General features: G+C 50.3%; 1 non-coding gene and 2 pseudogenes across 1 annotated transcript; all 3 read right to left on the reverse strand.

Annotated features, from left to right (window-relative positions):
• Positions 1 to 1,026: 1,026 nt before the first annotated feature.
• On the reverse strand, positions 1,027 to 2,318 carry LOC147718439 (28S ribosomal RNA; annotated as a pseudogene).
• A 7,428-nt stretch (positions 2,319 to 9,746) lies between these two features.
• On the reverse strand, positions 9,747 to 9,900 carry LOC147718440 (5.8S ribosomal RNA). The gene has a single exon (XR_015295303.1). It is a non-coding gene; the product is annotated as a 5.8S ribosomal RNA (ribosomal RNA).
• A 979-nt stretch (positions 9,901 to 10,879) lies between these two features.
• Positions 10,880 to 12,020, reverse strand: LOC147718441 (18S ribosomal RNA; annotated as a pseudogene).
• Positions 12,021 to 13,743: the final 1,723 nt, after the last annotated feature.

A 13,743-nucleotide genomic window follows, 5' to 3' on the forward strand; every position in this document is an offset into this window, starting at 1 on the left:
GGATTTACGTCAAACACCTGGTAAATAGCCCAGGTCTGAGGTTCTAATCCTCCTATTCACTCAAAAAGGGGCAGAAAACCGGGTCAGAACACCATGCCTCTCGATATCTTCATCTTAGAACGTCTATTCTTCCTCTCCTTTCTCAGAACTCCTCTCTGATTCCACATGATCAGATCCCATCTCTCTCTTTGGACTTTTCCACTCAGCTTAAAGCATCTGCTATTTTCAGGATTTTGTCTTACCCTACTGACTCTGTAAATAAATCTAAGATAGAAATGTTATGGGAAAAAGATTTTCAACAAGAACTCTCCTTTCATACTAGGGGTTCCATATGGGCAAAAATTCACACCTCCTCACGTTCAGCTAGTACAATGCAGACATTGTATTATTTCCATAACAGGCTGTTTCTTGCCCCCAAAGATCTCCATAACCCCTTCACTATGGTGCAAATTCTGCTGCGGTGCGGGGGGCTAGGGAGTGGGTGTGGCGCTGCGGTGCTCATGACGGAGCTCCTGGACCCGGGCCCGATGGGCCATCTGATCAACCCGGCCCGCAGGGCCATCTGGGCGCCCAGCCCACAGGGCCATCTGGTCACGCAGCCAGGTGACCAGATGACCCAGGACGACCCAGCGCCCGGATGGCCTGGGAGGGTGCCAAACCCAGTCGCCCTTGCAGTCCAGAGAGGGTGGCCAGGTGCACCAAGGCAGCCACTCGGGATGCCCCTTCCCTGGGGCTGCCGCTGCTAGCCTCCCTGCTCGACTTGCCCAGGAGCAGCGGGAAGGGGGGGCCTGGCCCGCCCGGGCCATCTGGTCACCCTGCTGACCCGCAAGGAATGGTGGCCCCCGTCCCCGCACCCAGGTGGGGCAGGGATGGGAGGGGCCCTTGCCGGAGGACACATGGTGGAGGCGGCCTCCCATGGGCCGGCGTTACCCCCTCTGCAACCCTCCTGCCAGCCCGGCAGCAGACGAACCCACCCCAGGTTGTGGTAGAGGGAGGCGTCCACGGTTGCCCACCCACGGTGAGACTAAAGCTTGGCTCAGAGGATGATTTTTAATTTATCGCAGTGAGGTAGCTCCTCTGCTACTTACGAAACCCTGACCCAGAATCAGGTTGTCTACGAATGGTTTAGCACCGGGTGCCCCACGTACATGCGGTGCACTAAGGGCGATAGAGGTGGCCCCTTCCATCAGCACTCCGGTCCCCAAGTGAATGGGTCTACGCACCGGCTCCCCGAGAGAGGCCGGCTATCCCAAGCCAACCAAGGCTCCACGGCACTGCTGTATCATTACGGTTTAGGAGGGATTCTGACTTAGAGGCGTTCAGTCATAATCCCACAGATGGTAGCTTCGCCCCAATGGCCCCTCAGCCAAGCACATACACCAAATGTCTGAATCTGTGGTTGCTCTTGTACTGAGCAGGATAACTGTTGCAACAACACATCATCAGTAGGGTAAAAATAACCTGTCTCACGACTGTCTAAACCCAGCTCACGTTCCCTATTAGTGGGTGAACAATCCAACGCTTGGTGAATTCTGCTTCACAATGATAGGAAGAGCAGACATCGAAGGATCAAAAAGCAACGTCACTATGAATGCTTGGCCGCCACAAGCCAGTTATCCCTGTGGTAACTTTTCTGACATCTCCTGCTTGAAACCCAAAGAGTCAGAAGGATCGTGAGCCAGAAGCAAGAGCCCCATGGGTCTCGCCCCCCTGCCTCACCGGGTAAGTGAAAAAATTATAAAAGTAGTGGTATTTCACTGGCGGCCCAAGGGCCACCCACTTATCCTACACCTCACATGTCTCTTCACAGTGCCAGACTAGAGTCAAGCTCAACAGGGACTTCTTTCCCCACTAGTTCTGCCAAGCCCGTTCCCTTGGCTGTGGTTTCGCTAGATAGTAGGTAGGGACAGTGAGAATCTCATTCATCCTTTTATGCACATCACTAATTAGATGACAAGGCATTTGGCTATCTGTACCACCTTGCGAGGGCTCATTCTGGGTTATTATGCTGCTGAATATCAGCGTCAATTCGGTTTTGCTTCCAACAATACAACATTCTTTCGCTCCGGAGTACAGCCACACTGAACTCTGTCCTCACTGGAGCTGGGATCACGTATAGGCCAGAGATAGTACACCCTGCAGTACTATTCCAACAATTTTAAAATTGTCTACGAACAGTCCTGAAAAATTAAAATATGATTAGCAGGAAATCAATAATCAATCTGTGATAATTATGTGTATGCGATTATTTGAGACCTATTCATCATTCAAGACATTTCAATAAGTATGATGTATACAACTATATATAAATTGTTATAAGCACACATTCATAAAAAAATACACATCTACAAATTGCACATCTAACTAGAAAAAAGCACATCTAAAAAAAATTCACATCTATACTAAATCTTGTGTCAACTATAAACTTATGTATTAAAATAATATGCTTTATAAGGGTGACATGTGTGCTGCAAGAAAGTGTACATCTCATTATTAGCTTGATACTCAATTGTCCATGAATACTTGGCACATTTTAAGAGTGTCCATTAAAAATAGTTAGGCAAACATTTTTCTTGAATGGGAATGACATTTGCAAACCTAAATCAGCTAGAACAACATCATTACATTGAGGCCAAATACCACGACATCCAACGATAAAACCATGAAATGTTACATTGTTGCAATTTGTGAGATCTTTGTTTTGCTGTGACAGATCCTGATAGTATTTCACTTTACTCTCAAACGCTAATTCAAGGGAATTCTGAGAATTTTCATAACAAATTGAAACATCAATCACTACAGCTGTGCCATTTTTTGTAAACACTACATCTGGTTTTCGCAGTTCTACTTGATTATTCTTAACATGAGGTTCACTATATGCCAGAATAGAATAAAAATCCATACATGATGGATCATGGGAACCTAGCCAGTGAGAACATTTAAGGTTATCCCCAAGTTTTGGGTTTGCCGTACCAGAAAAGAAAATTTCTTTTCTTGAGTCCCCTCACTCACCCAGGGTTGCCCCTAGGTGACATGCTTCATCATTGGGGCCATCCCAAGCATCTACTGCTTGAGGCGTGCTGCGACTTGCAAAGGATACGTAGGAGCAGTGATTTTGTGAAACTATGTGTGGTGCAGTGTATGGTGGAGTGGTGATTGGTGCTAAATTAAAAATACCTAGCTAGTGGGCAAAATGTTTTATTCCTGCTCCTAGTTGGTATAGTAACAAGCATTTACAATGCAATGGTCTCGGCATTGTTAAAGTTAGTTTTTATGTATGTTTTGGTTTTTAAAACATATAAATAAATGGCATTGTCATTTACAATGCCAATAGCTTAATTGCTCTGAAATGCGAGACCTATTGCATTTGCACCCACACAGAGCCACCTACACACACACAGAGCCACACACACACAGACAGAGCCACATAGACAAACAGAGCCACACACACAGACAGACAGAGCCCAACACACACAGAGCCCAACACACACAGAGCCCAACACACACAGAGCCCAACACACACAGAGCCACACACACACATATCCACACACACACACAGAGCCACACACACACACAGAGCCCCCCACACACACAGAGCCCCACACACACACACAGAGCCTCACATACACACAGAGAGCCATACACACACAGAGCCACACACACACACAGAGCCACACACAGAGAGCCACACACACACACACACACAGCGCCACACACACACACAGAGCCACACACACAGAGCCATACACACTCAGAGAGCCACACACACACACAGAGAGCCACACACACACACAGAGCCACACACACACACACACACAGAGCCACATGCACACAGAGAGCCACACACACACACAGAGCCACACACACACACACACACACACAGAGCCACACACACACACAGAGCCATACACGCACAAGGAGGATCACACACAGGGAACAGAGTCCAGAAAAAACTATCACAACGAGGGAACAGAGTCCAGAAAAAGCAAGCACAATGAGGGAACAGGGGGCAGAAAAGCAAGCACAACGAGGGAACAGGGGGCAGAAAATGACAGTGTAGTCGTTCCTGCTCAAACACGAACGAGAAGCTAGTCAACAAAACAAGTACAATCCATCCCAATTATAGAGCGCTTACCTTTGTGTGTACAGCTCAACCAGGTCATGCCCTTCGTGATACTTGTAACTGCAAGCCAAACAAATTCCAGCCGCTTCTCCTCCCTTTGGTGTGCAAGTACTGCAGGCATACAAAGCTTGACGCTTTATATAACCCTACAAATACATTTCGGAGAATGGTTTGTGGCAACACCCAAAAACTGAACTAATAGAGGAACAGACTAAAGGCTTGAAAAGAATAGGGATTGACAAATCAAATCTGTACTCCACAATACATTATAATGGATCACCATATCCATGAGCCTCAAAGCCCTCATTAGCTAACATACAGCGTGATAGACTCTAGCCAAATACCAGCATTAATAACTGCGTGAGTAAAAAAAAATTAAAAACGCAGAAGTTGGTGTAGGAATATCATAAGGGATATGAAGATAATTGAAACACGGGCAGCCGCCCAACTTTCCGTTTACAATGCACTATGATAACGAAACCCGCAAAGTGGAAAATGGTTGAACCAAACAAGAAATGAGATGTTAATTACGTTATTGCTCTGAAGACATAAACAAGAACAAGCTAGAAAACTTCCTCGCTGGACATTTTTGGTATTTTTAAATTACACCTTTAGTATGATTTATCTGCATTTCCGAAGTGTACCACCCTCAATACTCAATGAATCGCCTTACCAAGTAAGGCAAGACCTCCTTGGCCCCCAGGTAGATACGCATATACACACACACGCTTCCATCGACCCTAAAGCAGACAGCAACTAGAAGTCAGAACAATCTACAGGTTTCAACAGTGGCCTACTTTACATAAAACGTTACCCACCATAAAATGTATCATGCCAACAGATACGATCAAGGATACCATTAACAAAAGAAACCCTCTCTAGTGCAGCCTGGTAAAGTTGACGAGCTCGTCCCTGTAGAATTTATAAATCATGGGAATTAGAAAATGTTGAATGGGAAATTAATCCCTGTTACAATCTTGCTCAGTTCACCATCGAATACAATATAACACGTTTTGTAAACACAAAGTCTAATAACTTGTCCACCACGGCAACCTACATATTAACCCGCATGAGAGTCCTGGTTCCCTTTTATCCCCAAGTAAACAGAACCTCAAAACAAGTGGTCCAGAGTACCACTTACTGCACACCTCTCAAGAACAATTTGTACAATATATTGTGAATATTCAAGGAAGCTCGTGCTGTTCTCCCTCATTGGAATCTTAGCGCCAGACACCCTAAAGACTGTCCAGGAGCCCATGCTGCAAATGGGAGCAGGTGAGCCTTGTGGCTAGAACTGCCGACCTTTGGGACGTGAGGAAGGAACCAGGTTTGAATTTTGGCTCAACAGCGTTTCATTTGGGGCAAATTACGTAATCGGTGTGCACCTAAAAAAAAGCACCACTAAATTGTTCCGTTGTAAAGTGGTATAACGCATTGGGCTAGGTTTGCGCGATTCAAAAACCTGCACAAAAAAACCCCCAAACAAAAACAAATCTTATCAGTTAACTCTGTTACTCTGTTCCCATGAAAGCCATAGTAACAGCCTCTCTTCCAACTGTACCCTTAGAAATACAACATGCCTAGGTGTTCCCAACGACAATCCTAGAAATATACAGCAGGACTCTCCTCCCCTACTATCCCTGGGTTTCCAGTTTCCTTTGGAGTCTCTGTGTCCAGCGTACTATGGTCATACTTTGGGGTCTCTATTCACAGTATTTTTGGTGTAACTCAATTGAGCATCTGCCTTGAGATACATCCATCGATACAGCATTTCTAGAAGACATAATGACAATTTACTAGCCTTTTACCTACATCACCAGCATTTGAGAAAGATTGGAGTTTCTTCAGGGCTCAAATTTTTCTTACCTGGGGGTAAGAGCACCGCTCCGGGTCGCTGCAACCCAGCACTGTGCACGCGTCTTCTTTCATGGCATCGTGCTCTTCCAGCACATTCTCCAGGGACAGCACTTCATCCTCCAGGTCCAGTGCCCGCTTCTGCCCAGCCTGTTCTGCCGCCATACTTTCCAAGGCACTGTGCGCAATAGGCAGAAGCAGGACCACAGAGCAGGAGAGTAAGCCCAATGCAAGCGCAAAGCAGGGGGCACAGATTAGATTCAAGATATTTAGCAACAGTCAAAGAAACTCTCGTCACACACCGGTAGCCAGAGAAACGCTCTGAATATTATAAGCAAAACAAACTTTTGATGGTTTCGATTAAAAGCACGTAATTTATTGGGCAATACTATTTACCCCCCCTAAACACAATGGTATGCGCCACATGCATGTTTCCCGCCCTGGGCATTGTTAAGAACGTAAAAATGCGGCAATTACCAAAGGCTAAAACTGTGAGGATCACTATTCCGTTCTATGGACTGTGTGGACGCCATGTTGGATTGTTAAAGTCCGAATAAGATAGGGTTAAAATGTAGTCAACACAGCTCGTAATTGTATATATAGCATCGATTTTTCCCGAATTCCCCAGTCAAAACATAAAATTATTCTTATCACTAAACCCCAGGTATAATTTTGCCTAGTGGCTTGGAAACCAAGTAAGAGCACGATAATACTGGCCCTCAATGATTTAATGATTAGCTCTTTTGAACTTTTTAGATATGACGTTCATTAACAGAAAAGAGAGGGTGTCGTCAGTTCAGAATAAAAACAAGCCGTCAGGAGGGCAGTCCAACAACACCATCTTTCTCCGAGGTCATGCAGAAATGCCTCGGAGAAAGGCAGCGTCATTTTCGGACTAGGGGGGAAGCGTGTTTTTCATTCTCTCCAATTCCCATTGGCTGGAATGTAAAATTCCAGCCAATGGGAAGAGGAGAGAAAGAACCTGAAAAAACACGCCCCTCAATCCCAAAAACACGGGGCTTGAATGGAGTGACGCCCCTCTCCTCCGATGGCTGGCCTCCATTTAAGAAGCCAGCCAATGGAGAAGAGGGGCGGGTTCAAGCCCCACTCTCTAAGACATAAAGTCTCAGCCTTTCGCTAGCCAAGACCTAAAAAGGGGTAGATAAAGGAAATATAACTGTTATGTGGTCATAGTCCCTAATATCCAGTCGACATGTTTCAAGGTGTCCCCTACACCTGTTCTTCAGGACAGCATGAGGGCCAACCCCATGTTAGGCATGGGCGGAAAATCCGTTCCGCTCGCGGATTTTGCGGATTTTCGGGAAATCCGCAATCCGCGAGATTTGCGAATTTCCTGAAAAATCCGCAAATCCGCGAGCAGCGGATTTTGCTCGCACTGCTCGCACTGTTCGCGTGAGTTCGCGCCCCGCGAATAAGTGCGAAATTGCAGAAATACGATTTTAGCAAAACTGAAAGTAACTACTTACCAGGTTCAAAAGTTCAGGCTCATCATTAGTAGCCATTTCCTGTAGTGCTTCCTGAGGGGCCCCTCCAGAGTTCAGTTGCCAGTTGCAACTATTATGTGACCCTGCTCTGAACCTCAGAATAGTTACACATATGCCACAAAGGTCCTGACTTACAGCTAAGGGAGACAAGCAGGAGCCAGGCTGGAAGTTAAAATCCATTAATCAGCCCCTAATTCATTATTGTCAGTTGGGGCAGGGCAGGTGTTGTAACTAATTTTGCAACAATGAAAGCACTTAGCAAGTGCAAAAGATCACTAATCAGGGCGCACTAAGGAAGCAGGTGCCAGCTAAAAAAATATTCTGTGACACATTAATCAGCCCCAAATTAATTCAGGTCACTTGAGGCAGGGAAGGTGTGCTTTGCTTTGCCAAAAATAATGTACACTGGACAACCAGAGGGTGTGGTGATGAAACAGAGGGTGGCATGGGTGGGCCAGAGGGTGGCATGAGTAGTCAGAGTGGCAGTGGTGACAGAGAGTGGCAGTGATGAAGAAGAGTGTCCCAAACAGGTTGGACACGTAGAAACAACAAGTTCGCAAAACTTGCGACCCGACAGGTAAGTTCGCAAATTGCGAAATTGTAAAAACCCTCGCGAACTGGCAGAAACACGGGCGAACACAAAAAAAAAAAAAAATCCGCAAATTCGCGGGAATTCGCGGATTTTGCGGATTGCGAGTTTGCAAATCCGCAAATTCGCGGATTGCCAATCCGCAAAATCCGCTCATGCTTACCCCATGTATGCCACTCCTGTGAAAACCAAAATTAAGGTAGGATAAGTATAGAACACACCTAATGTGTGTGTCTTTCAATTATACATACGGTTAACGCTGTACCCGTAGCATTTTTTAGTTAGCAATGTTATGCCCCATGGTCCGCCAGGGTGGAGGGGCCTGTAGGATTTGTCTCGGCAGCCCTTCCGGCGATTCAACCTGCTTAGTCCCTGGCTCGACCACATCTGTGGTCGAGCCAGGGACTAAGCAGGTTGAATAAGACACAGACATTAGGTGTGGTGCAGTGTATGGTGGAGTTGTGATTGGTGCTAAATTAAAATTACCTAGCTAGTGGGCTAAATTTTGTATTCCTGCTCCTAGTTGGTATAGTAAAAAGGGGTAGATAAAGGAAATATAACTGTTATATGTGGTCATAGTCCCTAATATCCTGTCAACATGTTTCAAGGTGTCCCCTACACCTCTTCTTCAGGACAACATGAGGGCCAGCCCCATGTATGCCACTCTTGTGAATAAACCAAAATTAAGGTAGGATAAGTATAGAACACACCTAATGTGTGTGTCTCTCAATTATACATACAGTTAACGCTGTACCCACAGTATTTTTTGGTTAGCAATGTTATGCCCCATGGTCCACCAGGGTGGAGGGGCCTGTAGAATTTGTCTCGGCAGCCCTCCGGCGATTCAACCTGCTTAGTCCCTGGCTCGACCGCATCTTGAACTCTCTCTTCAAAGTACTTTTCAACTTTCCCTTACGGTTCTTGTTGGCTATCAGTCTCGTGCCCGTATTTAGCCTTAGATGGAGTTTACCACCCGCTTTGGGCTGCATTCCCAAGCAACCCAACTCCGAGAAGACCCTATCCCGGTGCACCAGGGGCCGCTACCGGCCTAACACCGTCCACCGGGTGAGCCTCGATCAGAAGGACTTGGGCCCCCAGAGCAAGGCTGGGGAGTCGGTCTTCTGTACGCCGCATTTCCCACGCCCACCGCCGGGCAGGAATTTAGCGCTGGGATCTTCCCACTTCACTCGCCGTTACGGGGGGAATCCTGGTTAGTTTCTTTCCCTCCGCTTAGTAATATGCTTAAATTCAGTGGGTCACCACATCTGATCTGAGGTCGTAGTCGGAAGAATAACGTCGGAGCGTCAAGGTGGTAGCCGGGGAAGGCTAGACCCCTGCTGGAGCATGGGCCTGGCGTCCAAGCAGAGTGCGCCCTCTTTCCCATCATGGGGGGAAGGGGTGTGCGCCCCAGGCGCGTGCGCGCAGGCAGCCGGTGGGACACCACAGACAGTCAACTGTGGCACGCAGCCAGCCGCCCCGAGATGGGCCCGGGGCGGTTCAGTCACCAAACCCCTTTTCAGGGCCAGGCGCTCTGGTGGCGTACCTCCGCGGCAGGACTCAGCGAGGGACCCTGCCATGGGCGATCGGCTGCTCTGAACTTGTGGGGGAAGCAGAGCTAACCCTGCTACAGGCCCAGACGTGTCCCGGGGAAGCCCCGGGGCGATTGATGATCGAGTTACCCTCAGACAGGCATAGCCCTGGGAGGAACCCGGGTCCGCAAGGTCCGTTCAAAGTGTCGAAGATCAATGTGTCCTGCAATTCACACTAAATCTCGCAGCTAGCTGCGTTCTTCATCGACGCTCGAGTTGAGTGATCCACCGCCAAGAGTCACAGGCAACATTTTGAAAAAGTTCACTCACCTGCAGGCGCAGGAGAGGTGGGAGGAAGGCGATGCCATCCGTCCGCCGCCCGCGCGGCAAAACGGCCCGGGCGCCCCGTTCAAGGCTTCCCCACTTGGGAGTCAGACTGTACCGTAGAGAGAAAAATAACATTGCCAGGTGCTCGGCCCAGGAGTCCACCAGGGTGGTGAGGGAGGGGGGTCCTGGAGCGATGGGAACAGGCAGCCCCACAGCCACCGGTCCCTCCTGGGAAGTACCCGGGAGGGACTGCAAGAGTCTTCAAACCCCTCGGCCTGCCAGCACGGGACCAGGTCAAATCGGGTACCTGGCAACGAGGGTGGGTCGCCTCACGTGCACGTCAGCCATCCATCAACGGGGGCCCGAGCCGTGCCAGCGGGCAAGCAATCAGCCCACCACCACCCTCGCCCGGGTCGGAGGTGCCCAGAAGGGAAGAGCCAGGTGGCTCCCCATCCCTCATGCCTCCCATCGAGAGGAGTCGGGGTCCCCTCGCAGGCCCTCGGCCCCTTCTCTTCCAGGTTACCCTGCCATGCGAGAAGGGCTGCTCCTCAGTTGCCCGGAACCCGTTCGGGCTGGGACTCAGGCGTGGGAGTGCCCAGCCGGCACCAGGTCCTTTTCGAGGGAGGGGTCGTACCAGCTCGGGGATGCACTGCCATTCGGTTTCCCCCCAACGCTGGGAGGGACATGATGGGTGAGCTTGGGTTCTGTCTTGGAGAGGGACAGGGGATGTGGGCTTCCCCCAATCCCCGGTCCCTTGCACGTCAGTCAGGCCTTCCCCAGGGTGAAGAGTCCCGCTGAAATCCCAGTCCTCACCCGAGCATCCCATGGGGCCGCGGACCGCTCCGCCGGCCGGGGCGCACCAGCGCCGGGCCCTGTGCCTAAGGTGCGTGCTTGCAGTAGGCGGCCGAGGGCTTCGGGCTGGCGCAGTTGGTCGCACGGGCCGCTCAGCCGTTAATGATCCTTCCGCAGGTTCACCTATGTAAACATTGTTACGACTTTTGCTTCCTCTAGATAGTCAAGTTTTATCATCTTCTTGGTGCTCTGCCAGGGCCGTTGCCAACCCCGGCGGGGCCAATCCGAGGACTTCACTAAACCATCCAATCAGACGGGCGGTGTGTACTAAGGAAGAGACTTAATCAACATGAGCTTACTGGGAATTCCTTGTTCATGGGAGATATTTGCAATCCCCAATCCCTATCATGAACAGGGTTCAGTGGGTTACCCGCACCTGTCAGCGAAGGGTAGACACACGCTGATCCATTCAGAGTAGCGCGCGTGCAGCCCTGGACATCAGAGGGCTTCACAGACCTGTTAATGCTCAATCTTGTGTGGCTGAACGCCACTTGTCCCTCTAAGAAGTTGGGCACTGACCGATGGGGGGTCGCGTAGAGGAGTCTTGTTCGTTATCGGAATTAACCAGACAAATTTCTCCACCAAATAAGAATGGCCATGCACCACCACCCACAGAATTGAGAAAGAGCTATCAATCCATCAATACTTTCCATGTCCAGGCCGGGTGAGGTTTCCTGTGTTGAGTCAAATTAGGCCGCAGGCTCCACTTCTGGTGGTGCCCTTCCGTCAATTCCTTTAAATTTCAGCTCTGCTACCATAATCCCCCCGGAACCCAAAGACTTTGGTTTCCCGGAAGCTGCTTGGCGGGTCATGGGAATAATGCAGCCGGATCGCTAGTCGGCATTGTTTATGGCCGGAACTACGACGGTGTCTGATCGTCTTTGAACCTCCGACTTTGGTTCTTGATTAATGAAAACATTCTTGGCAAATGCTTTTGCTTTGGTTCATCTTGCGCCGGTCCAAGAATTTCACCTCTAGCAGCTCCAAAGTCACGAAAGTGGCCGGGAAAGCCCGGATTGGTCTTGGTCTGATAAATGCGCGCATCTCGGGAGGTCAGCACTCGTCAGCATGTATTAGCTCTAGAATTACCACAGTTATCCAAGTAATAGATGGAGCGATCAAAAGAACCATAACTGATTTAATGAGCCATTCGTAGTTTCACTGTACCGGCCGTGTGAACTTACACGTGCATGGCTTAATCTTTGAGACAAGCATATGCTACTGGCAGGATCAACCAGTTAGCCGCACCTGCTGATGGGGTGGGGGCTGCATGCCCATCTCCATAACCGGCAACCTTCGCGCACACCTCCATCTCTCGGGAGCCTGCTAGGGGAAAGAGTCCACCCGCCTGGGTGGGAGGGCTCGCTGGAGGGGTGTGAAGAGGTGCGGTCGCATGGGCACCAGCAGGCCCAGCCGTCTCCCCGGGAGGGAGAGGCGGGCAGAGGTGCAGCCTGAGCGAAATGCAGGAGTGCAGGGGCCTTGTGGCGGCGGCACCCCTCGGAACGGTAGTTCTCTGGTGCTGTGGAAATGTGCTGGCCAGAGAGGGGTCACGGCCTGGTGCACGGGGCCTACAGACCTGCTGGGCAGCAGCATCCAAGGGCCTGGCGCCACCTGACCCGTTCCGCTCAATCAGACCACTGGGGGCATGAGCTGCCGGGGCCACTCGGCCTTCGATCTGCCGGGTAAAGGGCCTCCTGCGGTAAGCCCTCGAGTTGGATGGTCCATGCAAGGTGGAAGCTCTTTGCTAGCGGAGGCTGGCCAAGCAGTCCATCCCTAAAAGGACCAAGAATGCCCAATCGATCAGAGTACAGCTGGGGCATCCCCTGGTAGGCCACCCTGTGCAGGGGTATGCTGGCTTAGTACCCCCTTCCTGCCTGCTCCCGGGGCAAGCATACGCGGAGAAAAAGGACCATCGGGAAGGGGCTGAGAGGCAGGTGCATATCCTCGGAGCCTTGGGATCCTGGCAGGAGGGCCCGGGTGCCACCTTCCCCGTCTCAGCATCGCCGGACCTCACGGAGGTCTGACTGAGGAAAAACTCAGAGAAAAATGGCCATCAGGTAGGGGCTGAGAGGTAGGTGCGTACCCGGGCCCCTGGGTGCCCTGGCAGGCAGGCCCCGGGTGCTGCCTTCCCCTGTCTCAAACACAACAGGTGATGGACCGAATGTGGATCAATGTCACACACTCACCCCAGTCCAAAGATCTGGGCCCAAATCCATCGTTATTTTGCACTCCACACCACCCCGGGTTAGACAATGGCGATATGCAAATCAGCTCTGACCCTGTGCCCCATGGGAACTGTCCAGTCCGAACTACAAAAGCCATGTCCTTCCCAGAACGGAATCAAACATCCGAGGACCGGACCGGTTTCGAGGTAACACCTCTCATCAGCCCGGCTAGCTTGACTCCAGTGGTGTGGAGTGCCTGGGACCCACGTCTGGGCATCCCCAGCGCACTTAGGGCGGAATATGCAAACACAACAGGTGATGGACCGAATGTGGATCAATGTCACACACTCACCCCAGTCCAAAGATCTGGGCCCAAATCCATCGTTATTTTGCACTCCACACCACCCCGAATTAGACAATGGCGATATGCAAATCAGCTCTGACCCTGTGCCCCATGGGAACTGTCCAGTCCGAACTACAAAAGCCATGTCCTTCCCAGAACGGAATCAAGCATCCGAGGACCGGACCGGTTTCGAGGTAACACCTCTCATCAGCCCGGCTAGCTTGACTCCAGTGGTGTGGAGTGCCTGGGACCCACGTCTGGGCATCCCCAGCGCACTTAGGGCGGAATATGCAAACACAACAGGTGATGGACCGAATGTGGATCAATGTCACACACTCACCCCAGTCCAAAGATCTGGGCCCAAATCCATCGTTATTTGCACTCCACACCACCCTGGGTTAGACAATGGTGATATGCAAATCAGCTCTGACCCTGTGCCCCATGGGAACTGTCCAG

This window comes from Lissotriton vulgaris, chromosome 4_1, assembly GCF_964263255.1.
Source record: "Lissotriton vulgaris chromosome 4_1, aLisVul1.2, whole genome shotgun sequence".
Classification (NCBI taxonomy): Eukaryota; Metazoa; Chordata; class Amphibia; order Caudata; family Salamandridae; genus Lissotriton; species Lissotriton vulgaris.